Here is a 20,314-nt window from a genome sequence, read left to right as displayed (position 1 = left end):
TGAAATTGTATCAAGCAAACACAGCCACTTTGATATAAAACTGACATTTAGAACCACCTCTAAAGCCAAATTAGATGCTATGACTGTGCAAGACTTTGGAACTGAAAGGAAAGTATGTTTTGGACCACACAAAAAGTAGTGATTAGCTTTCTTTTTTTCAAAATAATTTGAATCTTGAACAAAATACATTTTCAGAAGCAAAACTGTATGTCCTTTCCAAAAATAAAAGTAGAGACTATCCAGGTTTTGAAATACTTTAACCACTGAAGGTTGTCAGTATTCTTCCATTGTCCATCACACAAATGGCAATTTGGTAACTTCTTTGGTTAACCTGGAAAGAATGGCAATTTACAAAAAAATGCCTTCATATTTTAAACAGTCTCTTTCGTAAGTCTTTCAAAAATATATTATTCCAATTGCTCTCTAGGATTGTCCTCTTTATTGCCTTCTTAATTTTTAAAGCCTTATACAATTCTCTCTACATTTCATGGCAATTTTTTCTTGAGAAGCAACCATAAGGAGAAATAGCTTGGATGATTTTGCATCTCTCTCTTTTATCCAAAGAGGATCATATAAACTGATCTACTGATCTGCTCCTTATAAAAATCTGAAACATCAGCTCTGCTTTTTTGTAAAGCTGTCTTAGTCTGCCAACTTTCCCAGAAATACACACACACACACACACACACACATTATGGAGTGACTATATGGCATAAATTTTTAAAGCATTATCAGATTTTTCCAACTTGTTACTGAGACTGATATGGAACCCTTCAGGATAATATAAATTCATGCAATTTCACTTTCAAATAATAACTCTGGTCAATCTTGATGGAAAATCTATGATTGTCTGTGATCAGAATACAATTGTATGTACGTTTTCTATGCATTGTACCATCAACTGTAGGACATCTTTGAAAAAAAGAGAAAGATGTAAGACAAATACATTTATTTGTCAGATAACTGCTAAGTCACTATCTTTTGATAGTGAATTATGAGTTATCTTCATGTTTAAATTATAATAACATAAGATGGGCTGATATACATTATCAGATTATAATATTTACACTGAAAGCCTGGAATGGCCTATACCAGTGTTTTTCAAGCTTGACAATTAAGATGTGTGAATTTCAACTCTCAGAATTCTCTAGGTGGCATGTTCACTCCATACATCTTAAAGTTGCCAAATTGGAAAAAGCTGGTCTGTATATGTACTTTCTGATGAGCTATGGTTTTCAACAGATAAATGAATGCATTTGATTTATCTATCCTCTTGTATAAAATTCAGAAAGAGTCCCATGTTCCATAACAATTACAGAAAGTTATTAATGTGGATAGGATTTGACATCTTCTCATGGGACATGGTAATACTGAATTAATTCACAGCTCCATATTTCTCTCAGATCCTAGGATGGGAAGTTATTGCACTGCATATAACTATTATTAATCAGGCTTTCACTGCACTTTTTTTCTCAGAATGTGCTCAGTTTACATGTAAAGTGATCTATTTATCCAGAGCCTGAAGGGTAATAGGAAACCAAAAGGTCAACACTATGTATATAGAAAGAATATATCAAGGTCATATACAGGATTTAAATTAAGATTTTGTGTTTCTTTTCCTTTAAAATACATCTCTGTGCAGATGTTCGTACCAGGAAATTTACCCTGAAATATTCAAAAAGGATATCTTCTCTCCCCCCCCCTTTCTTTTGGAAGTCTTCCTAAAGATTCAGTAAATTATGCAAAAGATAAACTGAATTCTAAAAGACGACCTTTCTATTCTGTCCGGTTTTCGTTTTCCTGTTACAGGAATATTGGTTTCCATTATGGGGTGACCCTTTGTACAGAAATGTACAAGGACCTTTATTCAAATCATCATTTTTCACATTTCATCAGGCAATTTACATGTTTGTCCCAAAATATTTTTGATCCAAGATATATTTCGGACAAGACAGTTAATGTGGATGTTTCTGCTTCCTTTGTAGCAGACTGGTCATTACAAGATAACAAGAGACATAAATAATAAGCTTGTCTTCTGTGAGATAGTAGAGTGGTTAGGTGATTTACCTGCAAAGGGGTCTTGGGATCGCCTGAGAAGATGGTTCTTTTTAATTTGTTGGCAGTTATGTTAATACTCTGCTGGTGTGTGCCTAGAATATTCCAATGTTCTTGGGCAGGTCCACTCTCCCCGCCCTCCAGACAAGTATAGACAATTTGACCAACTTAACTAAACATTTGCTTGTACAGTACTTCAATTAAAAACAATTCTTCTCATATCTCATCCCTTATCAATAGTCAAATTATTTAAAAAACCCACATCATTCAATCCTGATCAGCAAAGATCTATTACCAGAAATATTAACTTACATATTTTAATCTTAATCAAAAAAATACAATTTTATAATCCAAACTCATCATTTTCTCTAAGAGACAAAACAGAACAAAGATCTCCCTACTTATAAACAAATATTTAAAGCCTCATCATACAATCTTGGTCAAAAGGAAATCCCATTAGCAGCTATCAGAAACCACAACGTATATATTGTAACCCTTATCAAATAGATTCACTTCTTTACATTTTTTAAAAAACATGATATTTAGTCCCTTCAAGTAGTGTCCCACAAGTTGATTTCTTCTTTATCTCTTTCCTGGAACAGCTTGATCAGTTCCTCTTTGTCTCTTTTCAGAAATTTTTTCCTTGGTTCCACACATTGCTTTTGTAAATCCAAAGTAAGGCGGCTTTTCAAGTCACCTTTCTGATTTATTATTTGTATGTCTCCTTTAATTATTAAAACATCAACTGGTTTCATTTGTAAATCCATTTTGACATAGTTTTCATATTTCTGCTAACTTGGAAAAAGATGGGCAGTGGTTCTCTTGTTGAAATAACCAGCAATGTTACTAATTCTATTTGATAGTAATTTTTATAAGGAAGACTTACGTCTAATATTGGAGGTGTTCATTTGGGATTGTATTTGAATGGCATTGTCATATAATCCATTAATTATTCTCTTTTTTTAATTGTTCACCTCCATATGTTTACTTTTATTGAAACGGCTTGGGCATTTTAGCTGTACATAAATTAAGCTAAACCAGGGAGGGAGAACAAGTAATTCTCAGATTGCAAGAGCAATTGGAAACAGAATTCCCATCATTAAATGATGCAGTTGCAAAGCACAATATCATGTGATCACATTGGTTAGCAATAGCAATCCTGGTAATCCCAGTTGCCAGTGTAATCCCAGGGCCACATAGATAATTAAACAGCAAGAAATGGGATTCCCAGGCAAGCAGTCCAATGGGTATGCAGGGGGTGTTGCAAAGGATATGTGGGTATTGTGGGGGAGAAAGTGCACAGCAGGCTACAATGTTGTCAGGTGTGCAGATGTCTCACACAGTGCCATCGGCAAGCAACAGGGAATGGGCGAGTACATGAATACTGGCAGTGGCTACAGTGGGCAAAAAAGCAGCAAGAGGAAGGAGAACTTCCAACTTCCTGATAGCTTCCACTTTGACTGCTTGTGATAGGCAGCAGGAATGTCAACAATTACAACCATATGACTGTGGCTCATTGTGATATCACAATTGCAAGCTAGGCACCAAGCACCCAGAAAATAATTTAACCGTGGAACACTGCAACAGCCAGAACTCCAAAGTGTAATTTGTAAGTCAGCATTGTTGTAACTTTGAACAGTCACTGAATGAGTGAGTGGTCACAACCCTAGGAATACCTCTACACCAAATGGCACATTAAAGTGAGATGAAAAATTTACAATCTATGACTGCTTTTTTAAATTAGCCAAGTTTTCAAATTTGTTTTTCAAAGCACTTTCGAAAAGCAGATGTCTTGCAATGGAATGTGTGGATGATCTTGGGGAATAGGGGAAGAGATGACTGCCTAGAAAACTATCAGACAAGAGCAGTGGTGAAATCCAAAGTTTTTTACTATCGGTTCTGTGGGTGTTGCTTGGTGGGCATGGCAGGGGAAGGATAGTATAAAATCTCCATTCCCATCCCACTCCAGGGGAAGGATACTGCAAAATCTCCATTCACTCCCCACTCCAGAGGAAGGATACTGCAAAATCTCCATTCCTACCCCACTACCACCAGTGAGAGGTGATATTTGCCGGTTCTCCGAACTACTCAAAATTTCCGCTACCGGTTCTCCAAACTACTCAAAATTTCCGCTCCCGGTTCTCCAGAACCTGTCAGAACCTTCTGGATTTCACCCCTGGACAAGAGAGGAAGGAGCCCCATTGGCTTATTATTTATTATTTTTATTATTAATTTTATTTCTATACCGCCCTTCTCCCGAAGGACTCAGGACTCAGCCTGATTAAAAGCACAAGACAGACAAAATTTAAAAATAATTAAAATTATTAAATAATTGGCTCAATTATAAAACCCCCAAATTTAAAATCCCATATTTAAAACCAATTTAAATCTTTACGTTGATAGCCCGGCCTGGCGGAACAACAAGTTTTTGAGGGCACAGCGAAATACACGGAGATCAGAGATCTTACGAATTTCTGGGGGCAGTTCATTCCAAAGGGCAGGGGCTCCCACAGAGAAGGCCCTCCCCCTGGGTGTCACCAGCCGACATAATTTGGCCGATGGCACCCTGAGGAGACCCTCTCTGTGGGAGCAGACTGGCCGGTGGGAGGCTACTGGTGGCAGAAGACGGTCTCGAAGGTATGCAGGTCCAATGCCATGAAGCGCTTTAAAGGTGGTAACCAACACCTTGAATTGCACCCGGAAGACCACTTATTAGTCATAGAAAGACATTTAGGAAGGATGTGCCATAATTGATGGTTAAAAGTAGTGATGGGAAGTTTGTATCTTCAAACTTGCAAACCTCCGTTAATATAGCCTAGAGATGAAGTAGTTTTAGCTCATCTAGTTGTGTTTCCTGTCTTGTTTACCTGATAGGGCTGATTTGCCTATCCTGTTTCTCCTTAAAATTTCTCCAGTGGTAAACAATGCTTTCTTTTGAAATAAATAAAGAAGGTAGCAATATTCTAAAAATTCTTTCAAGATATATCTAAAGAACAATTAGCTTTTTTAAAAAAAACATATACATAGTATTGGCTTTAGCGTCTAAGTAAAATTAAAATCAATGTGTAAGATTTCCTATTGTCAGAATAAAGATGCAACAGCTAACCTAGCTATATTCCCTACAGTGTTGATGCAGTCTTTTATCTTTCTTAGGCAAATGGCCAGTGCTTTTTGTGATGGAGTGGGTTGTAGTGATGCATACTATTTAAATACCTATTGATCTTGTTAGTTCAATTATATATTGACTTTTGTGTGATGCTGAACAACTCTTCTAGCCTAGAAAGTTAATTCAAATTTACAGGCAAGTTTCTTTATAGAATATACTGGTTACTGCATTTCAGCCTTTCTATCTATGTGGTTTTTCAGAAGGCAAAGATAGAAGGGCTGGTCCTGAAAACAATACCATGAAGAATAATTTTCCTTCAACTTCCTCCCCAAATCTCTCCCGATCTCTTTTTTCCCGCCCTCTCTGTGTATGTGTATGTATGTATGTATGTATGTATGTATGTATGTATGTATGCGTATGTGTGTGTGTATATATGTATATGTGTGTGTATGTATATATATATGTATGTATGTATGTATGTATGTATGTATGTATGTATGTATATGTGTGTGTGTGTGTATATGTATATGTATATATCAGGGGTGGGTTCTACTTACCTTTACTACCGGTTCGCAGCGGGGCCGCACTTCACATTGTAGCCAAGTATCATTTCTTCAGTGTTGTCATATGAAAAGGTATACTTAAATATTTACAAAATATGAGGGGGTGTATTCACTTCTGTGACATACTCTGTGCGTGTGTTGTTGTGACTCCTACCCCCGAGCCCGTCTTATCGGAGGGAGAAGACTCCGAAGGTGAAGGAGAGGAGTTGGCCAGGCCTCCCTATCCAGGACCCTCCTCTCTGGCAATGCCTCAGGTGTCTCCCGAGGGAGAAGAGATTGGCCAGGAGCCAGGTATCTCTGAACAGTCGCAGTCAGACAATGACAGAGATAAGTCTTGGCTAGATCCACGCCAGCGTCGGAGAGACAAGCTCACGCAGCAGAAAAGGAGGAGTGCCAGAGATTAAGCTGAGTCACTGGACCACACCCCACAGGGGATAAAAGGGGGTGTGGTGGCCATTCAGGCTCTGTGACGGACAAAGCTAAACAACTATCGAGTCGCATTGTATCTCTGAAACTACGTTATCTGCCTGCCTTGGATTTAATATGGACTGGACTTGGACAATTCTTTGACTTTGTGTATTTGTTTTGGTTTATCTGACGGAGGAGGAACACCTCCCTCTGTGATTAAAGTTCTTGGCAAGCAGCTACTGGGTTGCTGCCAATCCTGTTATCGAAGGAATTTATTGTCTGCAAGTTTTATTTAACCCCTGGATGACTGTTTGTGTGCGTGTGTGAGACGGGGACAGAACATGTGTATATATATGTGACATACTATGTGTATGTGTGCGTATGTATGTGTGTGTGTGTATATATATATATATATATGTGTGTGTGTGTGTGTATATATATATATATGTTTTTATATACACACAAATGTATGTACAGTATATAGTATATAATACATAGTATATACAGTATATACACATATACATATACTGTATTCATATAACCTAGAGGCTGATAATACACAGGGATTGTGGCAGGGGTGAAATCTAAAATTTGTTAATACCGGTTCTGTGGGCGTGGCTTGGTGGTGTGGTTAATGTGACTGGGTAGGCGTGGCCAATTTTTTTTTTTTTACTTTTAAAACCATTTTTTTGGCGAAGAGGTTGTAAAAAAATGCTTTCAAAAGGCTCTGACAATCCCAGCTGAGTTGCCTGATCGGCAGAGGCTTTTTTTCTTTTAAATGCCTGACGATCAGGCAACTCAGCTTGGATCGTCAGAGGGTTTTAAAAGAAAAAAAGCCTCTTCCAATCAGGCAACTCAGCTTGGATCATCAGAGGCATTTAAAAGAAAAAAAGGTTTTTTTTCTTTTAAATGCCTCTGACGATCCAAGCTGAGTTGCCTGATCAGCAGAGGCTTTTTTTCTTTTAAATGCCTCTGACAATCCAAGCCGAGTTGCCTGATCAGCAGAGGCTTTTTTTCTTTTAAATGCCTCTGACAATCCAAGCTGAGTTGCCTAATCGGCAGAGGTTTTTTTTCTTTTAAAAGCTTTTGATGATCCCAGCTGAGCCGCGCGATCATCAGAGGTTTTTTTTTACTTTTAAAAGCATTTTTTCGGCCAGAGGTTGTAGAAAAAATGCTTTTAAAAGTAAAAAAGAAAGCCTCTGATGATTGTGCAGCTCAGCTGGGCATGGGGGGGGCAGGGATTTTTGCTACCGGTTCTCTGAACCTCCCGCCTCCATCGCTACCAGATCAAGCGATCTGGTCCGAACCGGGAGCATTTCACCCCTGGATTGTGGTATTCATAGTAATATCAATGATACTTAAATGCATCAAATTAAAAAAAAGTCTTGAAATGGACCAAATCATATGAGATAAAGGAAAATTTGCATGACTTCCATTTACTCATATGTGCTCTCATTTTGATTACATTTTTAAACAAAAAAAGTTGGTTCTATTTATTTATTTGGTAGCTTTGCATTGAGTGAAATCATAAAATGGTGAGTGCTACCATAAAGAGTTGCTAATCTAAAACATACCCAATATGGGAGCTTAGACTTGGTTGGTTCTTATCTACATTTTTCTTTAAAGTATTTTGTGCAGAAATTTATAGAGTTTATTGTTTTGCCCACTGTTGTAAATATAAAATTCATATCAGAAAACAACATCTGGCAAATGCCTGGGACATCTTTTCTAAAAAGTATATTCTTCAACTATAGGAAGTTGTTCAACTATAGGAAGTTATTTAGTTAACTCTAAGTGCTCAATCAGCTTATTTATATCGAGTTGCTCACCTATAGATAAAGCAATTGTTCTGAAAAAAAATACATTTAATTTTTTATATATTTAGATATGCATGTCTGTCAGAGTCTATGACATTGTTTTATATAGTCATTCCCCATTCTGTCACAAAGAAAATTTCTGATTCTATGTCTGTCATGCAGTTTTTATAATTATGTATACTACATTACCTATATCAGGTAGCAAACACAGCTCCCCATTTCCCCTTGGCACTACACTTAACTGTTTAGCAGTGGCTTGGATCCATACTACAGTATAATTTTTTTTATCTAACATAGTGACCAGTCCCAAACGGTCAAGATTAATACTCATGATTCTCAGATATTAAAGTTACCTCTATATTAAAATGCAGCTTATAAATTGGGAACTGAAATAATATTTTGATCTTCTATTGTTCCACTTTCTCATTTTAATAATTTTCCTACTTGTTATTACATGAAATACAATATTTTAATTTTCCACATGTATGGATCATCACATGAGCTCTGAGCTTTAAATCAAAATTATTTATTTCTTTGTTTTGGGTTTTAATGGAGCTTTTGTAATACAAAATGAGAATGGCAGCATGCTTAGAGAGAAGTAGGAGCTTTCTAGTTGCTGTGTTTTCCAAAAAAGAAATCACATTCAATACAATAAATATGTTATAATATAATATAAACTGTACTTGTGTTATGTGAATTATTTCAAAATATTAAAAAAAAACCCACCCTTCAATTCTTTTATATAGGACTACATATGGTATCACCATATCTATAGCAGATGAGAAAGAGGATAAATATTTTCAGCTAGAGTTCTATACTTTAATCCTACCTTGTACTACTAAGAGATTATGGTACCATTATAAATAAACAAGGAAAAAAAACTAGTCATGAGACTACTGTACTAAAAAAAGGGGGGGGGGGGTTGTCTTGTCTTAGCTTCTGTTCTGATAGTATCTACACCCTTTTTCTTTAACTCCAGAAATAAATTGTGGAATTCACTTACCTTATGGTCAACAGACTACCAAAGCTTCATACTATAGATTACCTACATCACTGATTCACACTGAGTCACATCTGCCATGTCTTGCTTTGCAAGAAAGAAGTGTAAAATATCACTATATGGGATAGTGCCATCCAAGCTGCCAATTGGGGGGGTCTTGAACATCTACTAAAACAAGGGTTTTATATAGCCACTTCCAGTTGTAAGGCTGTAAGATTTAAAACAGCAGCCCTCAACCTTTTGAGCACCAGAGACCCGTTCCGTGGAGAAAGGTTTTTCCGTGGACCGGAGAAGGCGTGGCTTTGCGTGCAGCCTGCATCCCACAGATGTAGCTTTGCTTGTTTGCACGGCTTGGTTGCTGGCATGCCATGGACGGGGTTGGGGACCCCTGATTTAAAATATAAATTCAAGCAATTGTATCAATATGCCCAAAATTAGGGAAAAGGATGATTTCAAAAAATGATTCCTAAAATACCCCCCCCCCCCAAAAAAATCATTAGTGCTAGCAAGAACTCATAATTCATTACAATTTTGTATCCAGACCTATCTATTGTACTACTTCATATCATCTTTGGTTTTTATATACAGGGAAAATCTTTTCTTTCTTCCACAATTTCTATCATATTTTGACAGATGGAAGTTTATGGAAGCTGAAGGAAAGTTGAGAAAAAATCTGAATCAGAAAAGATTTTAATTCTGAACAGTGAGCATGTGGTGGTGTTAATCTGGATAGAGATTGTGTGAAAAAAAATGTAAATAGAAAGAGCACACTATGTAATTATAATTAAATGCATTTTGCTATTAAATGACAAGGTTACTAGGTTACTTTAAAGTGAGATGGCACTTTAGATTTCAAGAAATCTATTCAAGAAATGAATAGATTCTTCTGTGTTTTGTGAAAATTATTTCATTTCCAGTTCAATCCAAAGGAGCAAAAGAATTCTCTCGACTAGAAGATTACAACAGGATAAAAAAAGAAAACCGATATCTAATTCCAAATTTCTGAAAGGAGGATACTTATTGATACACAAGCAAAAATAGACAGATTTTCTGCTTTACAATTTTCGATCTATATAGACATTTGAAGACTTGAAAAAAGTCTTTTTTCTCTTTTTGGATTTTTTCCTTTGTTTACCCAAGGTCTTGTTTCTTACAATAATCGAAAATATTTTTAAAAAAAACATTTTAGAAAGAATTTAAAAAAACCTCAAAAAATATTTTAGAACAATTATGACAAGACAAGCTATTCATATTGTATTGTACATATTGTTATCGTTTGTCCTTAAACTTATTTTTCCTAACTTGTAGTAAACTTTTAGAAATTTTACATCTCTGCCACAAGAATTATGATAAATGCACTGCTTGCAAATTTACAGAAGTCTCATTTTAGCTATCTGCATGAATTAAAATTCTGGTAAAGATACACTATTGCTAAGACAGTTGAATGTGTTTGGTAATATTTAGTTATTAAATTTAGTATTCTAAAATCCAATCTATTTTTTTTCCACATAAAAACCATATTGTGGGATAGTATGACCTAAAATCAGAAATAATATTGTCGGACATAAATATCAATATTTTATAAAGTTTATAAAGTGCTGAAGCAATTCAGAGTTGTACAGAATTGTTATCTTTGCAATAATAATAATCTTACTATCAGTAAACAATGATAATCCAATGATTTGTTGTGAACAAATATGTAAAATGTTCTAAAACAGCAAACTGAGATACTGGGAGTTGCTATCTCTACAAGCATTGTGACCGAGTTTCAAAACTGGAACTAGCCTTTGAAAAGTCAGTTTTGGAATCTGCAGCAATTAGTTTGTGTAAGGAGTCATGGAATATAACTAGTTTGTGTAAGGGGTCATGGAGTGTTGTTTTCACTCTAACACATATTTTTTTCAATTAATGGTCTTGTAATTGACATTGACTTTAATTGACGGATAACAGGCTTATGATGACCGTTCCCAGCTCTGTTCCCTATCCATCTGCCCTGAGGTCAGGAACAAAGTAAATTCCATTATCTGGAACCTATTCCCCCATTTGCATCAATCTCCTTTCTGAACCATGGAGAGGTCACTGTAGACACTAAAACTATGGAAGTGAAAATTTACATTTCGAAACTTCATTAAAGGAAGGAAACAAATTACATTCACTTACTGCTGCCACTAGAAGGACTTAACCTCTGCATAGTGTAAAATTACCAGAACATTATTTAAAAGGGAATAATCTGAAGTTCTAAACTTTAGAAGAAGATATAAATGAGGCAATTCAGTCAGCAATCCAGTATATAACCTTGGGTATACACAGTAAATCCCATGGGGCTTAATTGATTTGTTTGTTGCAATTGCATGTAATTACATAGTAAAGCATCCTTCAAAACATTTTCTAGTACCTGATGAATTTAATGTGTGAAATTAAACTGATCTACAAAATACCAATTCAAAAGTGTTCTTCTCTCTCTTAAAAGAATATAATTTCTTGTTATATTCTTGAAAATGTAAGAACTTACATTCTGATTCAGACTATCTAGGCTAGCATTGCTAACATCAACTAGCAGCAATTTCAGTAAATATTCCTTCCTAAAACTACCAGAATCCCCAAGGATTTAGTTTAGGTTTTTCTCTATTAAAGTGATATTCTGTATTACAAAGTTATGATGAATAATTTTGATTTTTCCAACAGAAATAGAAATTTCTCCAACTTTTTTTTTCTTTGTTCTGAAGTCAAGGTATGTCTTTTAATTTTGGTTTTCAGGTTTTTGGTTGCAAGCTGAAACAGTAGGAATGGTTCCAGGCAATTATTCTTCCTCTACATTTCCTCATGATCATCATTACTTCAGCTTAGATGTACCAGGGCATGATGCAGGGAAATTATCACTTCTATGACAAGGAGAGTATTGGTAAATATTACTGTTTCTGCAGAGAATGAAAAAGAAAATTCTCATACGTTTTCTTATAAATCACTAATAATTTAACTATGCAGATTAATATTGTGCCAATAGTTATTGTTTTATAGAACAGTAAGACAGAAGCTCAGAGAACAGCAACATACATTTCTACTAGAACGATCTGAGCAGAATAGAAAGTCACTGAAAGATCACATCCCACAGTATCATAATCAGCAGCCACAATACTACTGATTGCAAGTTACAAGATGCTTTCTATTCCTTTCAGTTCTTTTGATCTATAAAAAGAAGATAAGCATTTCACTTTCCATAGCACTGTCATTTCCTCAAGGGTTTGATGGACATTTTCTCAAGTACTGCCCAACTTGATAAGCAGACAATATTCCAATCATGAGGATACACAGAAAAGAATTAGGGAATGCTTTGTTGATTTTCAGGATCTAAACATAGGCATATAGTAATAGAAAAATATTTTTTATGGCCCAGATTGCCTGTTAATGGCCTGGCATAGTTGGTAGATATTTCCCTAATAGAATTCCAGTGAGAAGGAAATAGTTAAGGCACTAAGTGTGTTGAATGGCATCACATTTTCAAAAATATTTTTCTTTTGTTTCTCTCACTTGCACACTGGATTATGAGAAAGGATGACATGGTTGTGTATATATTGTCCTCTCTCATTCTCTCTCTGTCTCTGTCTCTGTCTCTGTCTCTGTCTCTGACTCTGTCTCTCTCTCTCAGAGGGAGGGAGGGAGGGAGGGAGAGAGAGATATACAGACTGGTAAATAAGCTACATATTATTAAATTTATTATTTATAAATTTAAATTTATTATTTTATGAATTATTACAATTTATCTCTTGCCTTTTCTCAGGAATCCAAGGTACCATATATACATATACCGTTCCCTCCAATTTTCCACCACACAATTGGTGAGATATATGGGACTGAGTCTTTGGTATGAAGTCACCCAAATAACTTCCATGACGAAGGGGAAATTTTATCTAGCTATCCCTGTTCCAACGTCTTAGTCTCTATAAACTACCGAGAGCCTTCAAAAAGAAGCAAAGTTTAGTACAGCCTTTTGTGGAATATGTAACCACAACTATACCATGTCTCTAAAGCATCTTAATCTATTAATAGAATTACTGCACAATTCAGTAAGGATACAGTTAATCAAGAGGACCTGCTGCATAAATCCTATTCAAGTCCATAAATATTTATGTTTCAAATAATTTATTAATCTTTCAAAAAAACTAAGAGTTGTGACATTTTATACTGCAAAAGATGTTTAATTCATGCTTTTTCATAGAAAGGAGCAAAAAGTGTTCTGTTTATACAGGTAGTTATCGACTTATAACAGTTCATTTAGTGACTTTCAAAGTTACAGCACTGAACAATGTGACATGACCATTTTTCAGGTACAACCTTTGCAGCATCCCCATGATCATGTGATCAAAATTCATATGCAGTGTCCAAAGATCATGTGATCACTTCTTGAGACCTTCTGACAAGCGAAGTCAATGAAGAAGCCAGGTTCACTTAACAACTAGGTTACTAATTTACAATCTGCAGTGATTCACTTAACAACTGTGGCAACAAAGGTCATAAAATGGGGAAAAACTCACTTAACCAATGTCTCACTTAATAATATAAATTTTGGGCTTGTGGTAGTTGAGGACTACCAGTAGTAAGATAGTGTCTTCTAAATATGGTTTTCTTGCAATTGAATGTTGAGATAGGGAATGATTTTACATTTATTAATTAATATTATTTTAGGGATCTATTTGAACTTTTTGTTGAAACCTGGATTGGAAAAGGCATTACTTATTGAATTTGCTTATAGATAAACAGTTGAGTTATGGGATGAAGACTTTTGTATTTGTTAATTAAGAAGAGATAAAAGACAGGGAAACTTTATAGTTGTGATGAGGTGGAAAGTCTTTCTTAAGGTTTTTTCCTTCCTGGTTTTCTTTCTCATTAATTTTCTTATATCTTTTACTCTATTTCTATTTTTCTCCTTTCTTTTTTTTAGTTTGTATTATTGTCTATTATTGTAATTTAAACTTTTAATAAAACAATTTTAAAAAATAAAGGTGCAAAAAGTGGCTTAGGTTTATATTTTTTTCAAATAATATTTTAATAAGAAAGAAAAGTAGTCCTTAGTGCTTGGAGAATATCATGTTAATCACACATAGCAAAAGTCTACTAAAAACATGAAATGAACACAAAATCTACTTTTAGTCTAAAAACATTTACTAAGTTCATGTCTCTTCTACTTGCACTAATAAATATTCATACTACATGTAATCACTATTGCAATTAAGGACATCACCAGTAATCAAGCTACTTACCAATATATTTCTTGTATCTGTTGGCTATAAAAGTTGGTCTCTTTGTATTATAGTCACAAACCATAATACTAGCAGAACTCAGTTGCATGAACAACTGAGTATGGCATGCATACTAAGATAATGAAAGCACACTTAAAAATGAAACAGGAAATAAAAATAAACCCGCTAAGATCTAAAAGTTTGCTAACATTAAGAATTGAGCAAAACAAAAGAAGCCATGGTTCTGCTTTAATGTAGCAGTCAGGAGAACAAAAACAAAATGCATCCATTATGAATGTGCCCTTTTAAAGTGCTTTTAAAAGGTTATTTTAAAGTGGTACAGCCAATACAAGCCTGTCACAGACTGGCATCTTTCATTTGAGTGGTCAAATATCTAGAAAAGAAACATGTGACATTGTGATGTGACATTGCATTCAGCACTTCCATACCTTCACTCCATTCTACTCCACCCTATTTCATTGGCAGCCACTCGCAGGGGACCTGAAAAATTTTAGGCAATTTTTTTGAGGCGACAGTGGCTTGCAACTCAGCATTCACTTTTATTTTTAATTAAGCTATGTTGATGTGATCTCTCTCTCAACAGCCATAGGCAACCATAAGGAGGGACAAATGATCAAATGTGCTTTGTAATATTGGAACACATTCTCCACCACTTGCATATTTTCTTACAACATCATTTTGCAAGTTCCAAAGACCCTTCTGAATTCTGTCAAAGAAGGTGCCCTCCAAATTTCTGATTATGTACACAAGGGGCACTGAAAAGCATTGTTTCATATCACTTCTTCCTCAAAACACGCATGGGATTGACTAGCAATATCCTTGATTAAGACATCACATAATCGATGGATCATCTCTACTCCAAGAAAATGGTCCTGAGAGTCATTATTTCTTTGGATTTTTTCAAATTAGCTGATCTTATTTGAAAAGAAATGTCATTAAATCTCTAATCATCACCTGGACTATCATCTATCATTTATCTAATTAATTCATCCAATTCATTGTGACTCTGGATGGTATCCAAGATAAAAGCAATCCAATGCAATGCAAACAAAGAGGTGGCAACCAAACGATTATCATACAAAATACATTAAGCAACCTAGGAAAAAGCCAGACCTTCAAGGACAGCAAAATCAGAGCAATTTGAACCTCTCAGGGATAATATTCCAGAGGACCAGTACCATGAATGTAAATAGTTTCCATCATCAATTGTCAATATATGATTAAGGGGACTTTATATATATATAACGTCCCCTTAAACATTTATATTGTATTGCATTGCATTGCATTGCATTGCATTGCATTGCATTGCATTATTATATTATATTATATTATATTATATTATATTATATTATATTATATTATATTATATTATATTATATATAAGGGAACTTAAGAGCATACTAGACAAGAACATACAATTTAGACAAGTTTACAGCAAGTAAGGCAATTACTCTGCCCTCCTAATACTGAATATTCTTAATTTACTGATATGTAGATAAGGAAATAAAAACAGAGGCTTCTTTTTTAAAACACTTGATTTTAAGAGCAACTAATTGTTGCTCAGTGACTGCAATATACTTTAGTTATCATTATGTCATGCTCAAAATCCACATGTAGACAATAAAAGGGATTCCTAACTTTGGGAATGAAGAACTTAAAACAACGTGGTCCTTTTAAATATTCAGAGATTGCTTATGGTGGGAAACCAACATTCCAAGTAAAAGCCTGATCCTATGGCAGTTTATTAGCCCTCTGATCTAATGAAATAGGGAGTGTCCTAATTGTTCTCTAGAAAAGAGCATTATCCAAGTATATAATAACTTAGGAGTATGGTGATATTGATATAATTGCTAACAACTAGCTTTCTTGCCTTTCCCCCCCAAGTAACATCAGATCCAGAAGCAGTTGCTTTGGTTCTTAAGCACTATTTGGGTGATGTGCAATGAAGTATGCTAAAGGTTAACAGTATGAAATTGATAGCATGTCACTTAGAAGTGGTGGTGACCAGAAAACTTTCCATGAACGGACAACTGTCTATAGATAATGTTTATCTTTTTGCACGCAATCAAGTCTCTATAGCCAGGGGACAACCCTTGAGATTATTTTACTTCTGGATGCAAGGCTTCATTTTATAAACCCTTTCTGCTGCACATTTTCTGGCAGGAAAAAAAACAACCACCTAACGGCTAAGCTATGATAGTGATCAAGTCATTGGAACTATCAAATTAAATTCTTCTTATAGTATGTCTACACAAAATAGTTATAGAACTATGTTCAAATGTTTCACTGAGGCACAATGAAGCAGATGATCTAATGTGAATTTGGGATGACGTGCAATATTGAATTCATTTTTCCAAACAATTTTGCCTTCTGAGGCATAAACCATATGGATCTGTACGTTTTCGGTAATGAATGTCACTGATTTCATGGCATGGCCTGGATGTACAATTCCAAATTTTTATTAATTTATCAAAATATAAAATATGAAGAAAAATGAAAATAGTCAGAAAGTAGGGGAGGGAAAAGGAAAAAGGAAAAAGTGTAGGATAAAAGGGGACAAAGAAAAAAAGATGTAGACTTCCAATTCTTTTTAGTGCAGTAGAATAAAATAAAAACCTACAATCTCAACTTCTTACTTTTATCATCAAAATTCCATACACTTCCAATCAGTAAAAATAAATTGTAAAATGAATTATTTTAGAATTCTCCAAAATAATTCCTGTGACAGAGAAGTTCCCTGAGGATAAACTCCAACATGAGTCCAAAAGCACAGAAGACAAAACCTCTGGTCCCAATGACCGACCAAGATTGGATCCTGCAACACTATCCTGGGACATGTATATTTGCCTTCATTCGTGAATTATTTTAATTTGATTAGGGTAGATTTTGACATCATCAGAATTATTATCCTTTAAGCACCATGTTGCCCAAATCCCTAAAGTATGCCTCTTCATCCATCAGCCATGCTGTGCTATTACAGCAGTTTAAAAAAAAAATCCTCTAAATTGACATTCATTTACTGATGTTTCCATCAACCCATAACCTTGCAATTCATCATCTTTTAGAATTCCCTTTTAAGTAAAATCTGCAGCTTTTCTTAATTTGTATGAAAAGGTAAATTTTCCATATTTGAAAGTCTTTCAATCTGATTCTTTTTAAACCGTTAGCAATAAATTTTAGTTGTTACTATAAAAAGTATATCAGTGGTTTTACTTTAATCACTGCCTCCCTTGTTGGACTCTCTAAGCCACTACCCAGTCTACCATTCAGCAAAAGCAGAATAACAGAACAGAAAGTCATTTTCATTGGCCTTTTAAGGCCATCTGTTCCCAGACTCTAGGGAGACTCCAAACAGCAGCAGCTGGTCAGCCATAGTGCAGGAGAGAGTTGGACTGGGGTGGGGTGGGGGTTCATCTATTGCCCTACTTTATATTGCTATTTGCATCTTACTATTTTTAGTCATCTTGAGCTTTTCTGTTGAAGAAAATATGTTATATGCTTTGCAGTAATAGATTATTGCAAAGTGCTTCATTTATTTGTGAGAGGAAAGCAAAAATAATCAACCATGCATTTACATCATTTTTGGTCTCTGAGCTGCTAATTTTATGGGAAAGGCTGCTTAGAAGATCATATGCATCAACATTTCCTATGGCATAGCCTTTTAAAAATGCACAAATTCACCTCCTTGCAATTATTATTTTTTTAATAACCCTGACTATGGAAGATTCTAGCCTGGCCTCATACTTCTTCCCTCCCCCCTTAATTTATTCTTGGTCTGGGCATTTTATCCTTTTTTAAAAAAAAAATACTATTATTTTATTTTCAAGAAAGGGAGCATTCAGAAACAGGTTTTCTCAGATACAGTGTGAAGATTCACCAAGTTTCTGGGAGAAGGAGAAATAATATGAAAGTTTCTAAGAAGCAGAACTATTAGCACAACTCAACTGCCCCCCGCCCCACCCCCAAATGCCCACAATTATGCAACCTCTGCACATGTGTCAGAGGATGTCAAATAATAACCAGTGAGACCAGTTAAGAGCACTGGCACCATTGAAATGGGGACAGCAGGAGTGTCCATAGGATGCTGCTGCTTTTGTCAGAGTGACCAAGTGTGAGCCATATCATGCAATATTGTGTCACACCCAGAAAAGGACTGTGACCTTTGTAAAGACCTTCTTTATTCCTCATGTGGATATCACTGAGAGAGTTTACAGATAGCCCTCAACTTACAATCACAATTGGGTCAAGAATTTCCATTGCTAAGCAAGGCAATTGTTGAGTCATGCCTGATTTTGCTCATGGTTGTTAATCCAGCTTCTCTCATTGACTCTGCTTATCAGCCACTAGCTGGGAAGGTTGCAAATGGCAATCACATAATCCTGGAACACTGCAACTACTGTAAACATATACTAGAGCTGCAGTGGCGCAGTGGTTAGAATGCAGTACTGCAGGCTATTTCTGCTGACTGCTGTCTGCCTGAAATTTAGCAGTTCGAATGTCACCAGGGCTCAAGATTGACTCAGCCTTCCATCCTTCTGAGGTGGGTAAAATGAGGACCCAGATTGTTGGAGACAATATGCCGACTCTGTAAACATCTTAGGGAGGGCTGTAAAGCACTGTGAAGCAGTATATAAGTCTAAATGCTATTGCTAAGGCTATACTGTCTGAAAAGCACCCAGATAATGACTGTGGGAATGCTGCAATGGTTGCAAGGACCAGCTGTAGGCCACTTTTTTCAGTGCCACTGTTACTTCAAAGAATTGTTAAACAAATAGTTGTAAGTTGAGGAGTACATGTAATTCTTTTCCCAAGGGGATGTGAATCTCCAGATGATTCTTTTCCCACATATACTAAGTTATATGCACAAGCAGGAATGGATCGCCAAATAAAAATAACCTCTCTTGTCATTGTCAGAGTCAAACTGTCTTCAAAATGCTAAAGATGCAGCCTCAGTGAAAGGGGGTAATCCAATACTATTCCTCAGAATAGATACTTCCCCACGCTTGCTGCCTTTGGTAACCGTATCCTTGTGAGACTGAGGATGGAGACACCCAACCTTTCCTGTCTTTAAAAGAAGAGCATCTCAAGATTTCAGAGCTCTGCCTAAGAACCAACTGCTCAAGGAACATTTTCTCTGTCAGTAATGGATCCCGTAAAACTTCACAGCAGGTGTGAACCCAAGTAGTAATCAAGACCCACATTTTGACATGATATTTATATACAACTAGAAAGAGTTGCAAAGGCAGGTCTGACAGAAGGGGAGTAATTGAATGACCAGTTGACAAGGATTAGATGTTGCAATGAAAAAGATACTGCATGAGAAAAAGTGCTACGTGTTTGTTTGTTTGTTTGTTTGTTTGTTTGTGTGTGTGTGTGTGTGTCTGTATATATAGTATTATGACATAATGTCTTGATTACTGTAGTTGGGACTGCTATTGTAGGTTTATTGTAAAGCAAAGCCTGATAATTTACAAAATAATGTTAGCACACCTTTTGATTCTAGGATAGCATTTATAGTGAACTTACAGATAACTTGCTGTCTGATGGTTTTAAAATGTTGTAAATAGTTATGTAATAACAGTTGGGTGAGAATTTACTGACGTTGGTAACGAGATGAAACCTGAATGATTGGGATAAAATGTTATTGTTGTTTAGACAACAGAAGTTTGAGTTCGTATACTAATAACTGTGTTTCCCTGGAAATAAGACCGAGTCTTGTTTTCTTTTGGCCCCCAAAATAAGCACTAGGACTTATTTTCGGGGTTCTTTTTTCCCATGTACAGGAGGCCCACTTCTTCTGCTTGCTCACAATGGGGCAGGAGGCTGTGCAACAAGCCAGTGCTGTGGCCTCAAGGCAGAGGGGGTGGAGCTGCCCCACGTGCCCCTGCACTGGCTTACCTCAGAGCCTCCACAACCAGGCCATGCATGCTCTGACACTTGCTTCACTTCGTGGCAGCGGTGGCTCCGGCATCCCTGTCCAGCAGGACCCCTTGTGGCCACTGGCCCACTTCTGCTTGCTCGCAACCACAATGGATCAGGAAGCCGAGTGATGCGCTGGTGCCATGTCCGTGAGGCGAGGCAGGGTGGTGGTGGAGCTGCCCCATGCA

At 36.0% G+C, this 20,314-nt stretch overlaps 1 protein-coding gene and 1 long non-coding RNA gene across 3 annotated transcripts in view; both read right to left on the bottom strand.

Moving 5' to 3' along the window:
* Nucleotides 1–20,314, bottom strand: part of IGSF11 (immunoglobulin superfamily member 11) — a 212,474-nt gene that overhangs the window by 61,616 nt on the left and 130,544 nt on the right. The window lies entirely within an intron of this gene.
* The window catches only part of LOC132710316 (uncharacterized), a 33,520-nt gene continuing 24,873 nt past the window's right edge, over nt 11,668–20,314 (bottom strand). Inside the window, exon 2 of the long non-coding RNA XR_015734403.1 lies at nt 11,668–11,867. This is a non-coding gene — a long non-coding RNA (uncharacterized LOC132710316). The remainder of the gene's footprint in view (nt 11,868–20,314) is intronic.

Source organism: Pantherophis guttatus, chromosome 5 (assembly GCF_059756535.1).
Source record: "Pantherophis guttatus breed Tessera chromosome 5, ASM5975653v1, whole genome shotgun sequence".
In the NCBI taxonomy this organism is placed as follows: Eukaryota; Metazoa; Chordata; class Lepidosauria; order Squamata; family Colubridae; genus Pantherophis; species Pantherophis guttatus.
This window is presented reverse-complemented; position numbering and strand designations above follow the sequence as displayed.